Raw genomic sequence first — 18,343 nt, 5'->3', positions numbered from 1 at the left:
CACGGCTCTAGGGTTCTGGATTCCCTCCGACCCATCCAGAAAAGCCGTTTAAATTGATTTTATTTATGACTATTCTTTAATTGCCAGGAAATTGTTATTACGCGGAGTAATTAATTAATTAAGGACGCCGATAACCACTGAACATTCAAATTTGAAGGGACCTTCCAACGAACGACACAGCAATGGAGAAGATAGTTAACATTGTCTTTCAAGCCAAAATATGCATCGATTAGACTTAAGATTTTTGCCAACCGGGTTGTCCTGCTCGTGTGCTTACCTGTTACATTCCCAATCATTCGGCTAACGGACAAAGGGAGCACCGCTGTGATTGTTACTCCCGGGTCAGCCGGTGTAGTACCTCTGACGGACAAAGCCGAAGGCTTAGCACTCTTAAACGTTCGAATCGGTCGGCCATGGCATAGGAGTAAAGTGGAGGCGGTCTTTCAAACCCCGACTCGGGGCTTTACCCCCGAGGTAACCCGCATTCGGACGATCTAGCCGGTAACACCTCATATCACTTTGCGGCCCCACGCACGGTATTCCCACGGGTGTCGCCTTACCATGGTCCGGGACCGTTTGCGCCTTTTGGCTCACGTATATGATAGTGTCGCTAGCATCCATATGACAGAGAACCCGGGCCGACATGACTAGTCGTGAACCCAAAGTGACACCAACTTACGGGGACAAGCATACATGAATCAATATCGAGCATGTCGGTCAGCAGCATGCGAATCCAGGCTGTAGCACTAGGCTAACAGGACTCCGGGAACCCGGGCTGTAGCAGGCTAGGCAGGACTCCGGATGTCAGCGCGTGACATTTCCCCGAAGGGACAGACACAGGAACGAAGTGAATCACATGCCGGCCAGTCAAGTGTTCCGGAGCAGTAGTGATGGGCTAGCAGGACTCCGGTGAACCGGGCTGTAGCGGACTACTATGGCTCATGGAAGCATAAGACTACATTTCCCTATAAGAGAGGCTACCAGGGATAAACAACTAGGTTGTCGGATCCCACACATACCAAGTATTTCAATCATACACACAATATGCTCGATATGTGTAAATACAACATGACATCACAACAAAACTCTACGACTCAAAGTATTTATTCATTAGGCTCCGAGGAGCGAGATATTACAAACATGGGTCTCCTGACCCAACAATCATAGCATACAATCAAAGCACATGCGGAAGCTTAACATGTCTGAGTACAGACATCTATAAATGAAAAAGGCTGAGAAGCCTGACTATCTACCAGATCCTGCCGAGGGCACAAGATCGTAGCTGAGGTATCAAGCTAAACGTCGAAGTCCACACGGAACTACTAGCGAGACTAACGTCTCTGCAAAACATAAAGTAAGCAAACGTGAGTACAAATATACCCAGCAAGACTTACATCAGAACTAACTACATATGCATCGGTATCAACAAAGGGGGTGGTGGAGTTTAACTGCAGCAAGCCAGCTTTGACTCAGTGGCTAACCTGAACTATGACTGCAAGTAACTCTTTTGAGGTGGCGCACACGAGTCCACAAATTCACCATACCAATACACCATGTATCCGCTCCCGTCTCCCTGCGAGAACGCCATCCATAGCACTCACGCTTATCTTGCGAGTTTTAGAGTATCCACTTTCACTTGTCTATGAATTATGCAAGGGGTCCAAGTTTCCATATCCGAGGAATCCGGCTATTTGAATAGATAATGATAACCCTGCAGGGGTGTACTTCTTCACACACGCTCTCGCCACTTACCACCATGTACACGTCGTGTATCTCGCAACCTTCAAGCGGAAGCCTGGTGAGGGAGTCGGCCATGACCTGACTAACCAACAAGTCTCTAGGTCAGGTTTATCGCCTATTCGGGTTCCATCCGCAAGGAGATCCGGCCGGGGTGTCGCTCACGACCCCAAACGATGTGTACAGGGTTCCCAAGCCCACCATCCGGATGCCACTTGGTACACCGGGCCACTGTGCCTAGTCTGTCCCAAGCCCACCTGTACCGGGTGCCACCTGGTAGACTACTAACACTACCTACAAACACCAGAAACTAGTTGCAACTCCTGGACAGAGATCAGGTTGATTAATAAGTCGAGAGAGCTTGGAGCGCCCGGAGCCCAATGTGTGGTAGTAACTGTTCATGGATCACAAACACAGAACTCAGTTCCTAAGGATGGCTGCAATGAGACAACCCACCATGTACTCCTACATGGCCTCTCACCGCTACCTTTACCAAATCATGTTCACACACTTAGCTCTCAACAGTAGGACATGTTCACCACATTCCAACTCATCCCCGATGAATCAGACCTGACTCAACTCTAAGCAGTAGCATGCATGTCAAACAAACATGAATGAGTAGGCACATCAGGGCTCAAACAACTCCTACTCATGCTAGTGGGTTTCATCTATTTACTGTGGCAATGACAGGTCATGCAGAGGAAAGGGGTTCAGCTACCGCAGCATGTAACATTTGAAACGTTGTTGTCTTAATGCAGTAAAAGAGATCAGGAGCGAGAGAGAGGGATTGTATCGGAATGAACAAGGGGGTTTTGCTTGCCTGGCACTTCTAAAGATAATATAGTTCTTCATCAGTGTCATCGATCACATCGTCGATACACGTCTACCGAGAGGGGACAAACATCGACAACTGAGAAAGAACACAATCAATGCAATGCACAATATGATGCATGATCACTACATGGCAATATGATGTGATTTGGACTAATGCAACAGAAAGTCATTTTAATTGAAGTGGAATGCAAAACTATATCAAATTCCAACTCCAAACCTATTATGAAATTTGCCCTAATCATGTTTCATCCTAAACAGTGAGGTTAACTTGCTCAAACATGCATGAAAATGGTACAGATGGATTCCTTGAATTTTTCTGATAATTTTTCATATATAAATTATTTCATTTGGAGTTATAGATAATTTTCTATGATTTTTAGAAGTTTTGGGCATTTTCTGGAATTTCCTGAATAAACTTAAATCCAGAAAATAATTTATAGCGTCAGCATTACGTCATGCTGACCTCAGCAGGTCAACAGGCGCCGCCCAGGTCAAACCTGACATGTGGGGCCTGCTGGTCAGTGACTAAGGGCTGGTTAGGGTCGCAGACAGGTGAGACCGGTCAAACGCCACGTCAGCAAAGTCAACTCTGACGCGTGGGTCCCGTCTGGTTTAACTAAATCTAATAAAAAATAACCCGTGGTTATTTAGCTGGTGGGGCCCTAATGTCAGCGACTGGAGGTTAATTTGTTGCGCGATTAGTCCCTAATGACGGCCACATCGGCAGTCGCCAGAGCCTTGCCGGCGGCGACCCAAACGACGGCGGCTCGGCTCGGATTCGAGCTACGGGTGGTGGTTTGGCGAGCTGAGGGCTCCGGGGAGTAGCTCTTGCTCGTCCGCATCCAAAGGACCGGACGGGAGGCCGCGGGGTGGCCGGAAAGTGACCGGCGACGAGGTTTGGTGGCGGCGGCACGGTGGCTTGCGGGTTTGGGGTTGTGGTGTGCTAGGGGAGGAGCTGGTGCGTGCGTTCGGCTCCTGGGAGCACGGTGAGTACAAAGGCAGGCTCAACAAGGTACGGCGACAGCTGTGGCCATGGCAGCAACACGGCAGGGCGACGGCGAGCTCGGGCACGACGGGGATCGAGGCTAGCAGAGAGAAACAGAGGGGGCGAGCATAGGGGAAGGTGTAGAAGCTCACAAGGGATCGGGGGAGAAGCTCAGCGGCTCGGGGAAGCTTCTGCGACGACGAATCGACGGGCGGCAATCGTCGGGGCAGAGGATGATGACGATGGCGATGGCGGCGTTCCAGGGCACCCGGCGTTGCGTGACTCGGCGAGGAGGACGAAGGTGATGAGGCGGATCCCTGAGGCACGTCGGGGAGGCGAGAGAGAGGCAGTGGCCATGGTGAACGGCGACGGTGGCGATGAGCTCCGCTCTGTGGTGCGCGCGAGAGGGGAGTAGAGGAGGGGAGAGGAATGGGGAGAGTGAGAGGGGCCTGGGGGGTGCGTGGCGTCCTTAGCCAACTCCGAACGGTCGGCGGCAAGCAGGAGGTGGCGATGTGTGCGCGCGCGCGCCGCGGGCACACGCCTTGGTCCTCCTGGCGGGAGGTTGGTGGTGACTGGCAGAGGCCAGTGGGCTGGGCCTCTGCTGGCTGGGCCGAACAGGTAATTGGGCTGTTGGCAGGTAGGCCAGGTAAGTGGTTGGGCTTCTCTCTCTCTCTCTCTCTCTCCGTCCTTTCTATTTTTCTTACTGTTTTGTTTTTTCTGTCTTTTGCCACTGTTTTCAATTTCAAAATAGAATCCAAACACTGCCAATAAACCTTTCAATATTTTTATGTTGCTAACTGGATTGTTCCCAATGCACATAAAATATTTCAAAGTTATTTGAATATATATTCTATATATTAAGAATATAGATCCAAATTCAAATACAATATGATTTAAATTCAATGTCCCAAAATATTCCATAAAATTGTTCCAGAATTTTGGATTGATGTATAGCTCTTTCCAAAATTACCAAAACTATTTTTAGGCATTTTGGCTTCACTGAATGCATTTTCAGGGTTCTTGCCCTTTATTTAAAATTTTGAGGCTTCCACTTTCCTCAATTCAAGTTTCATATGAATTTAAACATGATGACATGGATGCAAATGCTAGCCTAGAGCACTACTAGACTAGGGATGTGGCAGTAGAAGCCAATGGCTGGCTGACGGAGTTTGGATGCACAGTTTGAATTATGACATAAAGTACTTTGATACATAGAGTCAAACATAATCATTTATTTACACCCGGTCTAGCCCATCTATTAAGGTGTCTAGAGTGCAGTCCTTCTGTGAAAACTGAGCAGCAGGCATGATACTCTCGTATGCGAGACTGCTGGGTATTTCTTCCCCGTCCGGCCCCATAGGTCCTACCTCGGCTAGGTACGTCGTATCAACACCTGTATACTGGGTCTTAACCATGGCCCAGGCCTTCCTCGGCCCTTCCCGGCAGGAGGACACCTTCCCAGCCTGGATCCAGCGCCGAGCCCTTTTCAGATGTTCGGCTAGGACGGCCATGTCTTCGGGCACGTCCTCCACCTCGCGCTATAAATCCTTGAAGACACCCTTCATCGATTTCAGCGCACTCTCGTGCACCACGCATAGATGAGCCACCATATCTTCGGGCACCGGACCTCGAACGTTAAGGGTTGGCCGGACAGAGAAGCTGCCAAGAAACATAAGTTAGCCTGCTAATTACCTCAGGTAATCGACACACTTAGGAACGGTTCTCGAAATCAAAACTTACCAAAAATCATCTCATCCGTTTGACGATTCTTTGCCTCGGTAACAACCTGTTGAGCTTTTAAACTCTCAATCTCTTGGGCTTGTCGGGCATTTTCTGCCCTAAGTGCATTAGTACCATCCCTTCTTTGGGTTAGTACATGTTGGTTGGCCTGGCACTGTGATTCCGTATACATCAAATCCTTGCGGGCCTACTTAAGATTTCTTTCAAGATGACCTAGGGCTTCCGCTGCTACATTGGATTATGTTGTTAGGCCATCTCAAGATCTCCATAGCGACAACTTTATATGCCAAACAAGCACTTATTGTGCGCCTCCCTGGTGAACCTTTTCACCTGCTCCACCTCGGCCAAGGTGGCATCCAACTTCCCCATTGTCTGGGAAAGAGCTTCAGATAGCCGATCATTCCTCGCCCGAGCAATATGTCAAAAATGGCTTTTTAGGTTAAATTCAAGCCTCGCTACGGGCAACCTTGCCCATATCAAGTCTTAGGGGATACTGCCATGGTCGACAGTTTCGTTTGTCTTTAAACAAACAGAAAGATATTAGAAATCTTCAAGATAAAAGGGCTTGGGCGGAACTTTACTTGCAGGCCCTGCGACATAACGCTTACTGCTTTCTCAAACCTACAGCGGGCCGCTCCGAGGTGCGCTTGTTAGGGAACGTAGTAATTTCAAAAATTCCTACGCACATGCAAGATCATGGTGATGCATAGCAACGAGAGGAGAGAGTGTTGTCCATGTACCCTCGTAGACCGAAAGCGGAAGCGTTAGCACACCGTGGTTGATGTATTCGTACGTCTTCACGATCCGACCGATCAAGTACCGAACGCACGGCACCTCCGAGTTCTGCACACGTTCAACTCGATGATGTCCCTCGAACTCCGATCCAGCCGAGCTTTGAGGGAGAGTTCCGTCAACACGACGGCGTGGTGACGAAGATGATGTTCTACCGACGCAGGGCTTCGCCTAAGCACCACTACGATATGATCGAGGTGGATTATGGTGGAGGGGGGCACCGCACACGGCTAAGAGATCCAAGTGATCAATTGTTGTGTCTATGGGGTGCCCCTGGCCACGTATATAAAGGAGTGGAGGAGGGGAGGGACCGGCCCTCTCTATGGCGCGCCCTAGGGGAGTCCTACTCCCACCGGGAGTAGGATTCCCCCTTTCCTAGTAGAACTTGGAGCCCTTCCAAATAGTAGGAGTAGGAGGGAAGGAAAGGGAAGGGAAAAGGAGAAGGAAGGGGGCGCCCCCCTCCCTAGTCCAATTCGGACCAGCCCATGGGGAGGGGTGCGGCCACCCTTTGAGGCCTTTCTCTCCTTTCCCGTATAGCCCATTAAGGCCCAATACGAATTCCCGTAACTCCCCGGTACTCCCGAAAATACCCGAATCACCCGGAACCTTTCCGATGTCCGAATATTATCGTCCAATATATCGATTTTTACATCTCGACCATTTCGAGACTCCTCGTCATGTCCCCGATCTCATCCGGGACTCCGAACTCCTTCGGTACATCAAAACACATAAACTCATAATATAACCGTCATCGAACTTTAAGCGTGCGGATCCTACGGGTTCGAGAACTATGTAGACATGACCGAGACACGTCTCCGGTCAATAACCAATAGCGAAACCTGGATGCTCATATTGGCTCCTACATATTCTATGAAGATCTTTATCGGTCAAACCGCATAACAACATACGTTGTTCCCTTTGTCATCGGTATGTTACTTGCGCGAGATTCGATCGTCGGTATCTCAATACCTAGTTCAATCTCGTTACCGGCAAGTCTCTTTAATCGTTTCGTAATACATCATGCCGCAACTAACTCATTAGTTGCAATGCTTGCAAGGCTTCAAGTGATGTGCATTACCGAGTGGGCCCAGAGATACCTATCCGACAATCGGAGTGACAAATCCTAATCTCGAAATACGCCAACCCAACAAGTACCTTCGGAGACACCTGTAGAGCACCTTTATAATCACCCAGTTACGTTGTGACGTTTGGTAGCACACAAAGTGTTCCTCCGGTAAACGGGAGTTGCATAATCTCATAGTCATAGGAACATGTATAAGTCATGAAGAAAGCAATAGCAACAAACTAAACGATCAAGTGCTAAGCTAATGGAATGGGTCAAGTCAATCACATCATTCTCCTAATGATGTGATCCCGTTAATCAAATGACAACTCATGTCTATGGTTAGGAAACATAACCATCTTTGATCAACGAGCTAGTCAAGTAGAGGCATACTAGTGACACTCTGTTTGTCTATGTATTCACACATGTATTATGTTTCCGGTTAATACAATTCTAGCATGAATAATAAACATTTATCATGATATAAGGAAATAAATAATAACTTTATTATTGCCTCTAGGGCATATTTCCTTCAGTCTCCCACTTGCACTAGTGTCAATAATCTAGTTCACACCGCCATGTGATTTAATACCAATAGTTCACATCACCATGTGATTAACACCCATAGTTCACATCGACATGTGACCAACACCCAAAGGGTTTACTAGAGTAAATAATCTAGTTCACATCGCTATGTGATTAACACCCAAAGAGTACTAAGGTGTGATCATGTTTTGCTTGTGAGAGAAGTTTAGTCAACGGGTCTGCCACATTCAGATCCGTAAGTATTTTGCAAATTTCTATGTCAACAATGCTCTGCACGGAGCTACTCTAGCTAATTGCTCCCACTTTCAATATGTATTCAGATTGAGATTTAGAGTCATCTAGATCAGTGTCAAAATTTGCATCGACGTAACCCTTTACGGCGAACCTTTTTGTCACCTCCATAATAGAGAAACATATCCTTATTCCACTAAGGATAATTTTGACCGCTGTCCAGTGATCTACTCCTAGATCACTATTGTAGTCCCTTGCTAAAAACAGTGTAGGGTATACAATAGATCTGGTACACAGCATGTCATATTTTATAGAACCTATGGCCAAGGCATAGGGAATGACTTTCATTCTCTTTCTATCTTCTGCCGTGGTCGGGCTTTGAGTCTTACTCAGTTTCACACCTTGTAACACAGGCAAGAACTCTTTCTTTGACTGTTCCATTTTGAACTACTTCAAAATCTTGTCAAGGTATGTACTCATTGAAAAACTTATCAAGCGTCTTGATCTCTCTCTATATAGATCTTGATACTCAATATGTAAGCAGCTTCACCGAGGTCTTTCTTTGAAAAACTCCTTTCAAACACTCCTTTATGCTTTGCAGAATAATTCTACATTATCTCCGATCAACAATATGTCATTCACATATACTTATCAGAAATGATGTAGTGCTCCCACTCACTTTCTTGTAAATACAGGCTTCACCACAAGTCTGTATAAAACTATATGCTTTGATCAACTTATCAAAGCGTATATTCCAACTCCGAGATGCTTGCACCAGTCCATAGATGGATCGCTGGAGCTTGCATATTTTGTTAGCACCTTTAGGATTGACAAAACCTTCTGGTTTCATCATATACAACTCTTCTTTAATAAATCCATTAAGGAATGCAGTTTTGTTTATCCATTTGCCAGATTTCATAAAATGTGGTAATTGCTAACATGATTCGGACAGACTTAAGCATAGATACGAGTGAGAAACTCTCATCGTAGTCAACACCTTGAACTTGTCGAAAACCTTTTGCAACAATTCTAGCTTTGTAGATAGTAACACTACTATCAACGTCCGTCTTCCTCTTGAAGATCCATTTAATCTCAATGGCTCACCGATCTTTGGGCAAGTCAATCAAAGTCCATACTTTGTTCTTATATATGGATCTCATCTCAGATTTCATGGCCTCAAGCCATTTCGTGGAATCTGGGCTCATCATCGCTTCCTCATAGTTCGTAGGTTCGTCATGGTCAAGTAACATGACCTCCGGAACATGATTACCGTACCACTCTGGTGCGGATCTCACTCTGGTTTACCTACGAGGTTTGGTAGTAACTTGATCTGAAGTTACATGATCATCATCATTAGCTTCCTCACTAATTGGTGTAGGAGTCACAGAAACAGATTTCTGTGATGAACTACTTTCCAATAAGGGAGCAGGTACAGTTACCTCATCAAGTTCTACTTTCCTCCCACTCACTTCTTTCGAGAGAAACTCCTTCTCTAGAAAGGATCCATTCTCAGCAATGAATAACTTGCCTTTGGATCTGTGATAGAAGGTGTACCCAACATTTTCTTTTGGGTATCCTATGAAGACGCACTTCTCCGATTTGGGTTTGAGCTTATCAGGTTGAAACTTTTCCACATAAGCATTGCAACATCAAACTTTAAGAATCGACAACTTTGGTTTCTTGCCAAACCACAGTTCATACGGCGTCGCCTCAACGGATTTAGATGGTGCCATTTTAACGTGAATGCAGCTGTCTCTAATGCATAACCCCAAAACTATAGTGATTAATCGGTAAGAAACATCATAGATTGCACTATATCCAATAATAGTACGGTTATGACGTTCGGACACACCATTATGCTGTGGTGTTCCAGGTGGCATGATTTTGTGAAACTATTCCACATTATTTTAATTGAAGACCAAACTCTAACTCAAATATTTGTCTCTGCGATCAGATTGTAGAAACTTTATTTTCTTGTCACGATGATTTTCCACTTCACTCTGAAGTTCTTTGAACTTTTCAAATGTTTCAGACTTATGTTTCATCAAGTAGATATACCCATATCTGCTCAAATCATCTGTGAAGGTCAGAAAATAACGATACCCGCCGCGAGCCTCAACACTCATCGGACTACATACATCAGTATGTACATTTCCAATTTGTCAGTTGCTCGCTCCATTGTTCCAGAGAATGGAGTCTTAGTCATCTTGCCCATGAGGCATGGTTCGCAAGCATCAAAATGATTCATAATCAAGTGATTCCAAAAGCCCATCAGCATGGAGTTTCTTCATGCGCTTTACACCAATATGACCTAAACGGCAGTGCCACAAGTAAGTTGCACTATCATTATTAACTTTGCATCTTTTGGCTTCAATATTATGAATATGTGTATCACTACGATCGAGATCCAATGAACCATTTTCATTGGGTGTATGACCATAGAAGGTTTTATTCATGTAAACAGAACAACAATTATTCTCTAACTTAAATGAATAACCGTTTTGCAATAAACATGATCAAATCATATTCATGCTCAACGCAAACACCAAATAACATTTATTTAGGTTTAACACTAATCTCGAAAGTATAGGGAGTGTGCGATGATGATCATATCAATCTTGGAACCACTTCCATCACACATCGTCACTTCACCCTTAACTAGTCTCTGTTCATTCTGCAACTCCCGTTTTGGGTTACTACTCTTAGCAACTAAACCAGTATCAAATACCGAGGGGTTGCTATAAACACTAGTAAAGTACACATCAATTACATGTATATCAAATATAGCATTGTTCACTTTGCCATCCTTCTTATCCGCTAAATACTTGGGGCAGTTCCGCTTTTAGTGACCAGTCCCTTTGCAGTAGAAGCACTTAGTCTCAGGCTTAGGTCCAGACTTGGGCTTCTTCACTTGAGCAGCAACTTGCTTGCCGTTCTTCTTGAAGTTCCCTTTCTTTCCCTTTGCCTTTTTTGAAACTAGTGGTCTTGTTAATCATCAACACTTGATGCACTTTCTTGATTTCTACCTTCATCGATTTCATCATCATGAAAAGCTCGGGAATCATTTTCGTCATCCCTTGCATACTATAGTTCATCACGAAGTTCTACTAACTTGGTGATGGTGACTAGAGAATTCTGTCAATCACTATTTTATCTGGAAGATTAACTCCCACTTGATTCAAGCGATTGTAGTACCCAGACAATCTGAACACATGCTCACTGCTTGAGCTATTCTCCTCCATCTTTTAGCTATAGAACTTGTTGGAGACTTCATATCTCTCAACTCGGGTATTTGCTTGAAATATTAACTTCAACTCCTGGAACATCCATATGATCCATGACGTTCAAAACGTCTTTGAAGTCCCGATTCTAAGATGTTAAGCATGGTGCACTAAACTATCAAGTAGTCATCATATTGAGCTAGCCAAACATTCATGACGTCTGCATCTGCTCCTGCAATAGGTGTGTCACCTAGCGGTGCATCAAGGACATAATTCTTATGTGCAGCAATGAGGATAAACCTCAGATCACGGATCCAATCCGCATCATTGCTACTAACATCTTTCAACTTAGTTTTCTCTAGGAACATATCAAAAATAAAACAGGGGAGCTAAACGCGAGCTATTGATCTACAACATAGATATGCTAATACTACCAGGACTAAGTTCATGATAAATTTAAGTTCAATTAATCATATTACTTAAGAACTCCCACTTAGATAGACATCCCTCTAATCCTCTAAGTGATCACGTGATCCAAATCAACTAAACCATAACCGATCATCACGTGAAATGGAGTAGCTTTCAATGGTGAACATCACTTATGTTGATCATATCTACTATATGATTCACGCTCGACATTTCGGTCTCAGTGTTCCGAGGCCATATCTGCATATGCTAGGCTCGTCAAGTTTAACCTGAGTATTCTGCGTGTGCAAAACTGGCTTGCACCCGTTGTAGATGGACGTAGAGCTTATCACACCCGATCATCACGTGGTGTCTGGGCACGACGAACTTTGGCAACGGTGCATACTCAGGGAGAACACTTTTATCTTGAAATTTAGTGAGAGATCATCTTATAATGCTACCGTCAATCAAAGCAAGATAAGATGCATAAAAGATAAACATCACATGCAATCAAAATATGTGACATGATATGGCCATCATCATCTTGTGCCTTTGATCTCCATCTCCAAAACATTGTCATGATTTCCATCGTCACCGGCATGACACCATGATCTCCATCATCTTGATCTATATCAATGTGTCGTCACATGGTCGTCTCGCCAACTATTGCTCTTGCAACTATTGCTATCGCATAGCGATAAAGTAAAGCAATTATTTGGCGCTTGCATCTTATGCAATAAAGAGACAACCATAAGGCTTCTGCCAGTTGCCGATAACTTCAAAAAAACATGATCATCTTATACAACAACTTATATCTCATCACGTCTTGACCATATCACATCACAACATGCCCTGCAAAAACAAGTTAGACGTCCTCTACTTTGTTGTTGCAAGTTTTTACGTGGCTGCTACGGGCTGAGCAAGAACCGTTCTTACCTACGCATTAAAACCACAACGATAGTTTGTCAAGTTAGTGATGTTTTAACCTTCTCAAGGACCGGGCGTAGCCACACTCGGTTCAACTAAAGTTGGAGAAACTGACACCCGCTAGTCACCTGTGTGCATAGCACGGCGGTAAAACCAGTCTCGCGTAAGCGTACGCGTAATGTCGGTCCGGGCCGCTTCATCCGACAATACCGCCGAATCAAAGTGTGACATGCTGGTAAGCAGTATGACTTATATCGCCCACAACTCACTTGTGTTCTACTCATGCATATTACATCAACGCATAAAACCTGGCTCGGATGCCACTGTTAGGGAACGTAGTAATTTTAAAAATTCCTACGCACATGCAAGATCATGGTGATGCATAGCAACGAGAGGAGAGAGTGTTGTCCACGTACCCTCTTAGACCGAAAGCGGAAGCGTTAACACAACGTGGTTGATGTAGTCGTACGTCTTCACGATCCGACCGATCAAGTACCGAACGCACGGCCCCTCCGAGTTCTGCACATGTTCAACTCGATGATGTCCCTCAAACTTTGATCCAGCCGAGCTTTGAGGGAGAGTTCCGTCAGCACGACGGTGTGGTGACGATGATGATGTTCTACCGACGCAGGACTTCGCCTAAGCGCCACTACGATATGATCGAGGTGGATTATGATGGAGGGGGGCACCGCACACGGCTAAGAGATCCAAGGGATCAATTGTTGTGTCTATGGGGTGCCCCCTGGCCACGTATATTAAGGAGTGGAGGAGGGGAGGGGCTGGCCCTCTCTATGGCACGCCCTAGGGGAGTCCTACTCCCACCGGGAGTAGGATTCCCCCTTTCCTAGTAGAACTAGGAGCCCTTCCAAATAGTAGGAGTAGGAGGGAAGGAAAGGGAAGGGAAAAGGAGAAGGAAGGAAGGGGGCGCCCCCCTCCCTAGTCCAATTCGGACCAGCCCATGGGGAGGGTTATGGACACCCTTTGAGGCCTTTCTCTCCTTTCCCATATAGCCCATTAAGGCCCAATACGAATTCCCGTAACTCCCCGGTACTCCCGAAAATACCCGAATCACTCGGAACCTTTCCGATGTCCGAATATAGTCGTCCAATATATCGATTTTTACGTCTCGACCATTTCGGGACTCCTCGTCATGTCCCCGATCTCATCCGGGGCTCCGAACTCCTTCGGTACATCAAAACACATAAACTCATAATATAACCGTCATCGAACTTTAAGCATGCGGACCCTACGGGTTCGAGAACTATGTAGACATGACCGAGACACGTCTCCGGTCAATAACTAGTAGCGGAACCTGGATGCTCATATTGGCTCCTACATATTCTATGAAGATCTTTATCGGTCAAACCGCATAACAACATACGTTGTTCCCTTTGTCATCGGTATGTTACTTGCCCGAGATTCGATCGTCGGTATCTCAATACCTAGTTCAATCTCGTTACCGGCAAGTCTCTTTAATCGTTCCGTAATACATCATGCCGCAACTAACTCATTAGTTGGAATGCTTGCAAGGCTTCAAGTGATGTGCATTACCGAGTGGGCCCAGAGATACCTATCCGACAATCGGAGTGACAAATCCTAATCTCGAAATACGCCAACCCAACAAGTACCTTCGGAGACACCTGTAGAGCACCTTTATAATCACCCAGTTACGTTGTGACGTTTGGTAGCACACAAAGTGTTCCTCCGGTAAACGGGAGTTGCATAATCTCATAGTCATAGGAACATGTATAAGTCATGAAGAAAGCAATAGCAACAAACTAAACGATCAAGTGCTAAGCTAATGGAATGGGTCAAGTCAATCACATCATTCTCCTAATGATGTGATCCCGTTAATCAAATGACAACTCATGTCTATGGTTAGGAAACATAACCATCTTTGATCAACGAGCTAGTCAAGTAGAGGCATACTAGTGACACTCTGTTTGTCTATGTATTCACACATGTATTATGTTTCCGGTTAATACAATTCTAGCATGAATAATAAACATTTATCATGATATAAGGAAATAAATAATAACTTTATTATTGCCTCTAGGGCATATTTCCTTCAGCGCGCCCATCGAGCTCAGGGCATTAAACTCTTGGTCGGTAAAGGCCGGGCTCTTGAGAGAAGTCTTTCGCCGACGATGGTCTGCAGCACTTTCAACCTCGGAATTAGTGGCCGAGAAGGCCTCTGAGTCTTCGGACTGAGGAACTCCGGGGGTAGTTCCCGAAATATGTCGCGCCACCATATCTCCACTTGGAGCCGCTGTCACTCCGGCCCTTGCGCCCGTCGGCGTTGAGGAAGGAGTGAAATGCCTGTAAATAGTTAAGTAGTTAAAATCCGAGATGTCATTCCCGTGGAACACTATAATGGGGAGATTACATGGGAATTGAGGGAGCACTTTCGCCTGCCCCCATGACTTCCTCCTGTGCCCAAGCTTCTTGCGCCGCCTACAAGGGGCTCCCTCGAGGGGTCATCTCTCTATGTGGATGTTTTGAACGATGTCCCTTTGGAGGAGAAGTCAGGCGACCATGGGCTTGGGGGCGAGGAGCTCGCTTTTTTTTAGAGGAAGGGGTGTTACCAATGAAGCTGGCCTCGTCCCTGGTACATCGGGGGCAAGGACCACCCTTGAGCCGACAAGGCTCTCTAGATAAAACTTCCTCCCTTCGTAGATGACGGCTAAATCCTCATCCTCATTAAAGAGGGGTCCTTCCCTCGGTGGTGTGTCTCCGGCTCGGGTGTCGGGCTGCTTATAACCTCGACCCTACGTCTCCATCTCCGTTCAAAACCAGTAAATGACCGATCAGATAAATTGATTATTGAACAACTCGGATGGACAAGAAAATCAGGGAAAACTTACTATGTCGGTGGGATTGTAGTAGGACAACCCATCTCGGAATTGTCGCCGGGTGAAGTCCGTCACCGCCCCCTGATAGATATCGGTCCCGTTGGTCAAAGAAGCTATGCCGAATTGTTCGTGAAGACTCTTTGGTCTTGTTGTAGCCGCACAACAGATGAGGGTGCTGCCAAAGTGGTTGGAATCTTTGGTTTATTGTCGTGGCCATTACATCTATTATAGTAAGGCCGATCCTCCCTAATTGCTTCACCTGAGCCGCCAACTTTGGTTATCTCGGCACCTTCCTCTTGGGCGGAGCCCTGCGGCCTTCAACTATAATGCCTCTTCAGGTGTTCCGAGGAGAATGAGGGGAGTCCGGGCCGAACTGGCTCGAGGAGGGGGACGTCTATTGGGGATCGTAGCAGAAATTCAAATTTTTTCCTACGTGTCACCAAGATCAATCTATGGAGATACTAGCAACGAGAGAGAGGAGTGCATCTTCATACCCTTGAAGATCGCAATGCGGAAGCGTTGCAAGAACGTGGTTGGTGGAGTCGTACACGTAGCGATTCAGATCGCGATCGATTCCGATCTAAGCGCCGAACAACAGCGCCTCCGCGTTCAACAAAGGTACAGCCCGGTGACGTCTCCCGCGCCTTGATCCAGCAAGGAGAGAGGGAGAGGTTGGGGAAGACTCCGTCCAGCAGCAGCACGATGGTGTGGTGATGGTGGAGGAGCGTGGCACGCCAGCAGGGCTTCGCCAAGCACTGCAAGACACGAGGAGGAGAAGGTATTGGAGGGGAGGGGGCTGCGCCAAGTGCAAGGGTCTGGCCGCTCTCCCACCCCTCCACTATTTATAGGTGGGGGGAGAGAGGGGTCCGGCCCCCCTAGATCCCATCTAGGGTTGGGGCAGCGGCCAAGGGGGGGGAGGAGTGCCTCCCAAGTCAAGTGGAGGCCCTCCCCCTTAGGGTTTCCCCTCTCCCATGCGCATGGGCCTTGGGGGGCTGGTACCCATGGCCCATTAAGGCTAGGGAGCCCCCTACAGCCCATGCTGCTGTATTGGACGCGGTGGAACATTTTTCGGACCCCCGGACCCCTCCGGAATCCTCCGGAACCTTTCGGAAGCTTCCCAATACAATACCGGGAAAACCGAACTTTTCCTGGAACCCGAACAACAACTTTCCATATATAAATCTTTACCTCCAGACCATTCCAGAACTCCTCGTGACGTCCGGGATCTCATCTGGGACTCCGAGCAACATTCGGCAACCGCGTACATACTTTCCCTATAACCCTAGCATCATCGAACCTTAAGTGTGTAGACCCTACGGGCTCGGGAATCATGCAGACATGACCGAGACATCTCTCTGGTCAATAACCAACAGCGGGATCTGGATACCCATGTTGGCTCCCACATGTTCGACGATGATCTCATCGGATGAACCACGATGTCAAGGATTCAGTCAATCCCGTATACAATTCCCTTTGTCTACCGGTATAGTACTTGCCCGAGATTCGATCGTCGGTATCCCCATACCTTGTTCAATCTCGTTACCGGCAAGTCTCTTTACTCGTTCCGTAACACATCATCCCGTGATCAACTCCTTGGTCACATTGTGCACATTATGATGATGTCCTACCGAGTGGGCCCAGAGATACCTCTCCGTTTACACGGAGTGACAAATCCCAGTCTCAATTCGTGCCAACCCAACAGACACTTTCGGAGATACCCGTAGTGCACCTTTATAGCCACCCAGTTACGTTGTGACGTTTGGTACACCCAAAGCATTCCTACGGTATCCGGGAGCTGCACAATCTCATGGTCTAAGAAAATGATACTTGACATTAGAAAAGGTTTAGCATACGAAGTACACGATCTTGTGCTAGGCTTAGGATTGGGTCTTGTCCATCACATCATTCTCCTAATGATGTGATCCCGTTATCAATGACATCCAATATCCATGATCAGGAAACCATGACCATCTATTGATCAACGAGCTAGTCAACTAGAGGCTTACTAGGGACATGTTGTGGTCTTTGTATTCAAACATGTATTACGGTTTCTGGATAATACAATTATAGCATGAACAATAGAAAATTATCATGAACAAGGAAATACAATAATAACCATTTTATTATTGCCTCTAGGGCATATTTCCAACAGTCTCCCACTTGCACTAGAGTCAATAATCTAGTTCACATCACTATGTGATTGTAATGAATCCAACACCCATGGGGTATGTTCATATTTTGCTTGTGAGAGAGGTTTATCAGTCAATGGGTCTGAACCTTTCAGATCCATGTGTGCTTTACAAGTCTCTATGTCGTCTTGTAGATGCAGCTACCACGCGCTACTTGGAGTTATTCCAAATAACTGCTCTACTATACGAATCCGTTTTACTCCTCAGAGTCATCCGGATTAGTGTCAAAGTTTGCATTGACGTAACCCTTTACGACGAACTCTTTTACCACCTCCATAAACGAGAAAATTCCTTAGTCCACTAGTTACTAAGGATAAGTTCGACCGCTGTCATGTGATCCATTCCTGGATCACTCTTGTACCCCTTGACTGACTCATGGCAAGGCACACTTCAGGTGCGGTACACAGCATAGCATACTGTAGAGCCTATGTCTAAAGCATAGGGGACGACCTTCGTCCTTTCTCTCTCTTCTGCCGTGGTCAGGTCTTGAGTCTTACTCAATATTCACACCTTGTAACACAGCTAAGAACTCCTTTGCTGATCTATTTTGAACTCCTTCAAAATCTTGTCACGGTATGTATTCATTCGAAAGTACTATTAAGCGTTTTTGATCTATCCTTATAGATCTTGATGCTCAATGTTCAAGTAGCTTAATCCAGATTTTCATTGAAAAACACTTTTCAAATAACCCTGCATGCTTTCCAGAAATTCTACATCATTTCTGATCAACAATATGTTAACAACATATACTCATCAAAAATTCTATAGTGCTCCCACTCACTTCTTTGGAAATACAAGTTTCTCATAAACTTTGTATAAAC

This window comes from Triticum urartu, chromosome 1 (assembly GCF_003073215.2).
Source record: "Triticum urartu cultivar G1812 chromosome 1, Tu2.1, whole genome shotgun sequence".
NCBI classification, from domain to species: Eukaryota; Viridiplantae; Streptophyta; class Magnoliopsida; order Poales; family Poaceae; genus Triticum; species Triticum urartu.
This window is presented reverse-complemented; position numbering follows the sequence as displayed.